We start from the raw sequence: 7,628 nt of genomic DNA on the forward strand, positions 1-7,628 counted from the left end.
CTCCAGAATTTTTGGTAGAGATGAAGTGAGATCATGCGTACAACGCCTACCTGAGTGAGACACATGGCAGCCACTCAGTAAGTGTTAGTTCACTTCCCTTTATGAGTTCGTAAATTTAGTCATGAAAACTGCTGCAAAATGCTATTTCCGTTAAATAGCCACAAAAACCCAATTTTTAAAATCAATTACTCTGTTGCTGAAATGCCTTATTACAGAGCAAGGTGAGGGTGGTAAGAGGGTCAGAGCGTGGGTTGCTGTTGGTGGTAGTCACGTGAGACTGGAGGACATGGGGTTAGAAGGTACCCAATGGGGCTAAAATGTTTCAACTACTCACTCCACAGCCCCAGATTTCTTCAATATATTGATGTAAATCTGCTTTCTGATCTACTCTAAGATACTGAAAACTTAAACACCCTAAAAATCCTATTCAGATCTTTGAGGAAATTTACCTAAAGCTTAAGCCCATCTACATAAGGTGTCAAAGAACCCTAACTCATTAAGCTAATGATTTTCCTGTGTTTTAAGAACAGCGTGATCCAGATGTTAGATAATACCTATGTGAGCCGGGAACTCACTTGAGTTTAGCAATCTAGCAACTGGGTACCATTACTGCCTTGGCACTCGGTGAAAATGTGGTGTTGCATTTAATGAGCTAGGCTGCGTTATTAGCCAGTATTTCCACACTTCTGTCTTGCAATGTTAAGAGCCTTTTAGATGCTCAGAGAAATGCTACATTGTACATAGTCTAGATTTAGTGGTACTCCCATCTCAATGTATTAGAATCACAAATGTGTAGATTCTCTAGTTAGAAGGCTTGATTTTCCAGAATAGCTCTTTCTGTCACACCATTAGAAAACAGAGAGATGTCTATATAGAAAAACCTTCTGCTTCTTGCTCCCTTTAAAAGTGTCAAATGTCAAAACACTGACCAGAGCAGCCGAGGAAATGAGAAAGCCAGAATGATGTTAAAGGGAAGAGCAGGAGGGAGAGGCTTCCCTGGATGGGATTCATAATGTAAAGTGAGTGCGAGCACCTTTCAACTCCCTTGTTTCACACCTGCATGATATTTTCTGTCACAAAATGGTTTAAAATACTGTGCAGTCCACAGAATGGGTAATTCAACCGGTGAGACGGCCCATCGTCTGACCTGGGCTGCCACTTCCAATCATGCAGCTGACTGTTTAGAAGTCTGGATAAAATAGCACATTTGTTTTTTCTTAAAGAAAAAAAAGTCAGTGTCAATGCCTCTTGTCATTCATGGCAAAATATTTTTATGTTCCATGAATCTGGCGTCTGCTTGGCATTTATTGCTCAAACAGATGCTTTTTGTCAAGCCAAAACCAGTAATTGCAGAATTTCAAGGGTAAAACTAAACACAGGACTGAAGTCAGCATTTCCTCTTCTACCTTCTCTAACACATGCAAGGTAGAACATACCTGGATTGTTGCAGATGAAGGTGCTTCTTTCTGAAGTGGGCCCAAGGACAGTCTAATATATGACGCACCAATGGGCTTGAGACCACAGGAAGGAGCTCAGCTCTGCCTGGCAAGACAGGCAGGCAAGCTCCGGGGCGTGTCAGAACGCATTCACATGGGGATGTTCTGAGTGAGGGGAGGTTCACAGCACAGACTTAGTTCCACGGCTCGGGCAGAGTTCTGTCTGCTATGGTTAAGTAGCCAGATAACAGTACCTGGAACAGTGGCTTGTCTCTGCCCAAGGGGAAATACTTTTGTTTTTATCCATTTCTGGTTTTCTTCTCCATGCACAGCCAGGCACCAGTCTGTGGCTTGCTGATAGAGAAACTACTGAGTGACATTCTCTTCCCTCACAGACGCCCTCCTGACTTGCACACAACTGCAGCTCTGCTCGGTGTAGGGCCAGGACTAAAGGTGGGGGCAGAGACTGCCAGGCTCAGAGAAGATTCCAGTTACTTTGAACTGAAATAGAGTCTCTAACTCTCAGCTGCTCAGAGTAGGGCCTGGACTTACAGTATCGGCATTGGCATTGCTTCTGGGTCTTGTCAGAGATGCAGAGTTTCAGGCCCACATCAGACTTTCTGAATCAGGATCTGGATTTTAACAAGATTGTGAGTAATATAATTGCACGGGGGCATTTGAGAAACACGGGATGGAATGATGGCACACGGGTGCTGCTTTATTATTAAGATAGACAAAGCAACTGGAAATATTAGCTGACTAGAAAACAGTTTTCAACGTTGTTGGTCATTGTTTTCCAGAGCAAAGCAACCATATATATTTACTATTTTTTTTTTAGAGAGAGATTTTTACTATAGGGGGTGTACACTTTCCAGAGAGACAGGGAGACAAAAAGAGAGAAACCACGTTCCCCAATTCCCAAGGGGATGGTCGCGCCACAATCCCTTTTTCTCCATTCTCCTCCTGAAATTTTGGGTAGGTACATACACGTGCCATTGTGAGTTTCAAGTCACTGGGTCCAGGTCTTGAACCATGTTCAACCATGTGGAAGTCCAGCACCTTAATTACCATGCCACCTGCTAGCCCCTATATCCATATTTTTAAATGTATCTTTATTATAAGAAATTGTCTCACATAATTATGGAAACTAAAAGGCCCAATATCTGTTGTCAGCAACTGGTAGACAAAGAGGACTAAAGGTTTAAATCCAGTTTGAACCGGGCGGGCTCAAGACCTCAGAAGGACCAGTGCATCAATTTCCAAGTTCGAATGCAGGAAAGGACTTATGTTCTGGCTCCTACAGGCAGGGAGGGGTTGTTCTGTCTTGAAAGTTTTTTTCTTTTATTTAGGTCATTAAATGATTGCATAAAATGCATTAGAGAGAAAAGTTTGCTTTACTCAGGCAAATGAATATATTTTAAATGATAACTTCTTCCAAAACACCCTCCTGGGAGTAATCAAACTAATGTTTCACCAAGTATCTGGGCACACGGTAGTCCAGTCAAGAGGACACTCAAATGAACTATTACAGCAACCGCCATAGATAATGCACCTCGAAGGAGACTGGCTCATTGTTGAGAGCACTGCAACTGTCCAGTTCATTTTTAAACATTCTGAGCTTGAAAATCCAAGACAGTTCTCCTTTCTCTGTCACTGCCACTCCATCCTGAAAGCCTTCGACTGCATGGATAATAGCACTACTAGCGAAAGCAAAGCCCCAAGGAACAGTCTCTCACAAAGTAAGTGTCTGTTCTTAACTGCTGCCTGCTTTGGTCTTTAGGCATCTCCTAATTCAACTTTTCTGCCCTCTGTTCTATTTAGAGAAATCTTAGCAATGGCTATAATTTTATCATCTTCCTATATTCCTCGTTAATTGCAGTAATTCAGTTTTTCAGTTGATTTGTGCTATTTATAAAGTGCTCTACCCACTACTATACATTAGAGGTTATTCACTGTGTTCTTTAGCTAGCCTCATCTAACAATTGTTTATGTCTGTGAGAGTGAGCGAAAATTTCAGGTTGGGATGTATTCTGACGAGCCCCTAATCAGGACGGTGTGTTGATCTTAGGGGTTGAATTCGCAGTTTCTTTAGTTAATAAAAGAGGCACATATGAAAAGGTGTGAGGTGCAGCAACCTCTCTGGAAATTAGTTAATATTTTTTAGTTTCCGTATTTTGTCATAATATGTACTAAAGCATGCAGCAACATCTAGTTCAATAGATTCTGCTAATGAAATCTCCAAAGGAAAATTTAGTTTCCCGTGAATTTCTGGAAGAACGTGTGCATTGCTGTGATATGGTTCGCACAAATTTGGCATGTGGACTATTAGAACAGTCTGTGACATTCTTTGGAAAAAGCTGTTTCAGTTCCTCATTCTCGTCTTTATCCTGTTTGGTCTGGCAAGAAGCCTGCTTTCCAGGAAGGTCTTGCTCATACAAAGTCTCAAGGCCTTGTGATTGAGCCACCTCGTTTGCTGAAGTCCTTGGGTGGTGGCTGTTTTTGGTTTTGTTTTGTGGTTCTCCACACTTCTTTTTCCAAATTCTTGATTTGGACATGAAGCCACCCAACGATCTACAGATACGACTAAATGTCTGAAGTTCTAAGCTTTGGGAGAATGTATTGGTGATACTCATCAATACGGAGATTCCTGACCTTTTAAGGGCAATGAGAGGAGTCCCGAGACATTAGCTATAACAACATATTCAGGCAGAAGGATGCGGTTTTTTCTTAGTTATCAATGTTTATATGAGAAAAGTGTCCAAACGACAATCGTAACCTTTCAGTTCATGTAAACACATTTAGGACTCGGTTGGTGTACACCTAGTCATGAGGTACTTCTAAAATTGCTCTTATCTCTTAATAAAATGAATCTGGTATTTTCAAATATTAAAATTTTTATATTATTCTGATATTTTCTATGGTCGTTTATAGTAGATCTGTAAAATTTCTTTTTTCTCTTCATCTTAAAACTTTATAGGTTATCTAAATTACCAAAACAATTTAATTATATGCATCTTACAAAGTTTGTATTTTAATTACTTATCACTTACCTTCACTAGATGAAGCTCAAAATAGGTATTTTTTTCCTTTTTAAAAATACACATATTTAATTTTCTTCTTTTGATAAAACCATACAAATTATTCTGACTATGTGTGGTATGACATATGTCTTGGTTTAAAACTGACACCAAATCTAAGATAACTTTGTATAGCTTAGTGATATATTTTTGTTTTGTTTTGTTTTTTAAAAGTCATGACACATTTTTACATAGAAAAAAATACATCTTTATTTTTCCAAAGACCCAATATTTATTATTTTAAATTTACAATAGGGTATGTGAGCTCACCAGAGAGAGACAGAGAGAGACTGGGAAGTGAGAAGGCACATTGCCAGGTGCAGGACTCGAACTGCAGTCAGCCGTGTGCTTGTCCAGTGCCTTAACCATCCCAACCCCTGCTGGCCCCAACAAAACTCGATCATATAAATATTTTTCTACTTAAGACACTCAGTGAATAATAATATATCCCAGCACTCTATTTAGAAATTAGGTAGAAATCAGCAATTTTCAGTGTACCAGTGCTCTTCCACAAGAGCAAGCTAAGTAGTGTTAAAAAAGATCTTCAGCTGCTGTCAGGCCATTGTCCATGAGTGTCAGTACACACCTCTTTTGGCCAGGTACCTCAGACTTGAGAGTGAACACCTGAACAATGGAAGTACTTGCTATGTGACCTGGGAAAGAAAATCAAATGTGAACAATTGTTTTTTTTTTTCCTTTTTTTTTTTTTTTCCACTTTGTTCACAAAACCCAGTCGATAAATCCTACTTCCTTTTCCAAAGTCATGGAACCGAGTGGTTTTCTGAACTACTCATGAGGGAGGGTTATGAGAGTAGGTAGATATTCTTACTCTTTAAGTTATCATCCTATTCTGAAAGCAGTTATAGAAATATCAGAATATTGTTTGGGGAATAACCCTGGCTTACATGTTCACTATCTTCACAATGGACAGATGTGCAGCTCAGTCTCCAGAGACCTCATATTCCTTTCTTTTTGTTTTCTTTTTTTGTTTAAATATCATAACATTATTGTACTTAGTATATGGAAAATCATGTAAAGAGTAAAACAAAATTTTTGCTTGTCTTGTCCTTTTCCTTTTTCTTTTAGAAATTATTTATTTAATTTTTCTTTTCTTTTTCTTTTTTTTTAAATTTGCTGTAGGGCATGCGTGCTCACCAGAGAGAGACAGAGAAAGAGAGAGAGAAAGTAAGAAGCAAGTCACCAGTCTGGACTTGAGCAGTTCTGTCATGTGGGCATCCGGCACCTTAACCACCACGCCACCTGCTGGCCACATTCTTTCCCTTTTCTAATAAATGTTAAAATCTCTTTAGAAATATTTGATTTATGATTTCTTTTTAAAACATTAATTTAATTTTATTTATCATTATTACTATTTTTTAGTTTGCTCCAAGGCTTATGCTCTCACCAGAGAGAGAGGAAAAGAGAGAGAGAGAGAAAGCAAACCACCAGTCTGGGGCTTGAACCGTGGTCGGCCATGTGAGAGTCCGGCACCTTAACCACCACGCCACCTGCTGGCCCCCTGTTTATAATTTCCGAGTTGCAGAGTTGTTGCATTTTGTTTGTTTCTTTTTTTTTGGGGGGGGGGGAGGAAATTACCAAAAGTTAACCTATGAGTTTTTATAAACATTATGTAAGTTCATTGTGAAAACAGAAAAGAGAAAAGAAGTAGAAGTCCTATGACCCTGGTGATATGTATATTTGTATTTGTTCTGTTTTACTCCCAAATCTTTTGGTGCATATATACCATGAGAAGGACCGATATAAAGACAGACTTTTATTTTATATGACCATGTAATTTTAGTTAAAACTCCCAATTTAGGGACCAGCAGTTGGCGTAATGGCTATGTTGCTGGACTCTCATGTAGTCGACCGCAGTTCGAGTCCCGGACCCGGTGGCTTAAACTCACGCCAGGCGCGTGTGCGTGTGTGCCCAAAATCCCGAGAGGAGAATGGAGGAGAAGGGATTGCGGCATGGCGATCCCACTGGGGGGTGATTTCTCGCTTTCTGTCTCTCTGTCTCTGTCTGTCTGGCGAGCACACATGCCCTATAGAAAAAAACCTCTCAAAAGACAAAAACAGAAACAAAAACAAAACAAAACAAAAACTCCCAATTTAATTTTATCAGAATGTTTCAGAAGAAAAACTGCAGTGTAATTGAAAGTATTTCAGAAACTCATATATTGTATTTTTCTTCACAATGGATATTATTGCTTAAAAAATCTTTTGATATGAGAAAAATGTTATAGAAGCTATCCAGAAGTGGCAATCTTTTAAAAAATTATTTTTACCTTTTTTAGTTTGCGACAGGGCACATGCACTTGCCGGAGAGTGACGAAGACAGATTGAGAGGAAGCGATGTGAGAAATCACTCCCCTGCAGAGACAGCCACAAAATACCCTCTCGTCCAGGAATTTGGGCATGCACATACATATGTCCAACATGTTTTCCAAAGCTCTGGGGCTGGGACTTGACCCGCTCAGTCAGCCATGTGAGATCCAGCCCCTTTAAACTCTGCATCACTGCCTGGCCCACCGTACTTTTTTTTTTTTAGGTTTTGGTAAAGGGTGCGTGTACACGACAGAGAGAGGGGAAGTGAGGAAGCACCCCAAGGCAGGATGGCTGTGCCTCAGTTCTTTCTCCTCCATTCTCCTTCCGAGACTTTGGGCACGCACATGCTCCTGGCATGATTCTCACGCCCTGGTCTGAGTCTCACTACACTGGAATCCCTTTTCCCTCCAGCCTTCTGGTCAGCCAGGATCACAGGTACCTGGGCATGACTGGAGTGTTTTGGTTCACCTGGGATCTGAGCCTAGGCCTCTGTGTGGTTCCAGGATCCCCCAGCTCCCTGTTGCCTCTGCCCCCCAAGGCTGGCACTGTTTCAGTTTTAAAGATCCAGATATACACAGTAATAGTATAACCTGTAACCATAATCCACATGGTAGTTTCCTATTATTTCTTTAAAAAATGATTTAATTTAATTAATATTATTATTTTTTTAAAATTTGACCAGAGAGGGACAGAGTGAGAGAGAGAGAGGGAAAGGAGAAAGTAGCCACCAGGTCTGGGACCCAAACCCGTCAGCCATGTGGGAGTCCAGCCTCAACTACCCCCTGCT

This window comes from Tupaia chinensis, unplaced genomic scaffold (genome assembly GCF_000334495.1).
Source record: "Tupaia chinensis unplaced genomic scaffold, TupChi_1.0 Scaffold139331_1, whole genome shotgun sequence".
NCBI lineage: Eukaryota > Metazoa > Chordata > Mammalia > Scandentia > Tupaiidae > Tupaia > Tupaia belangeri.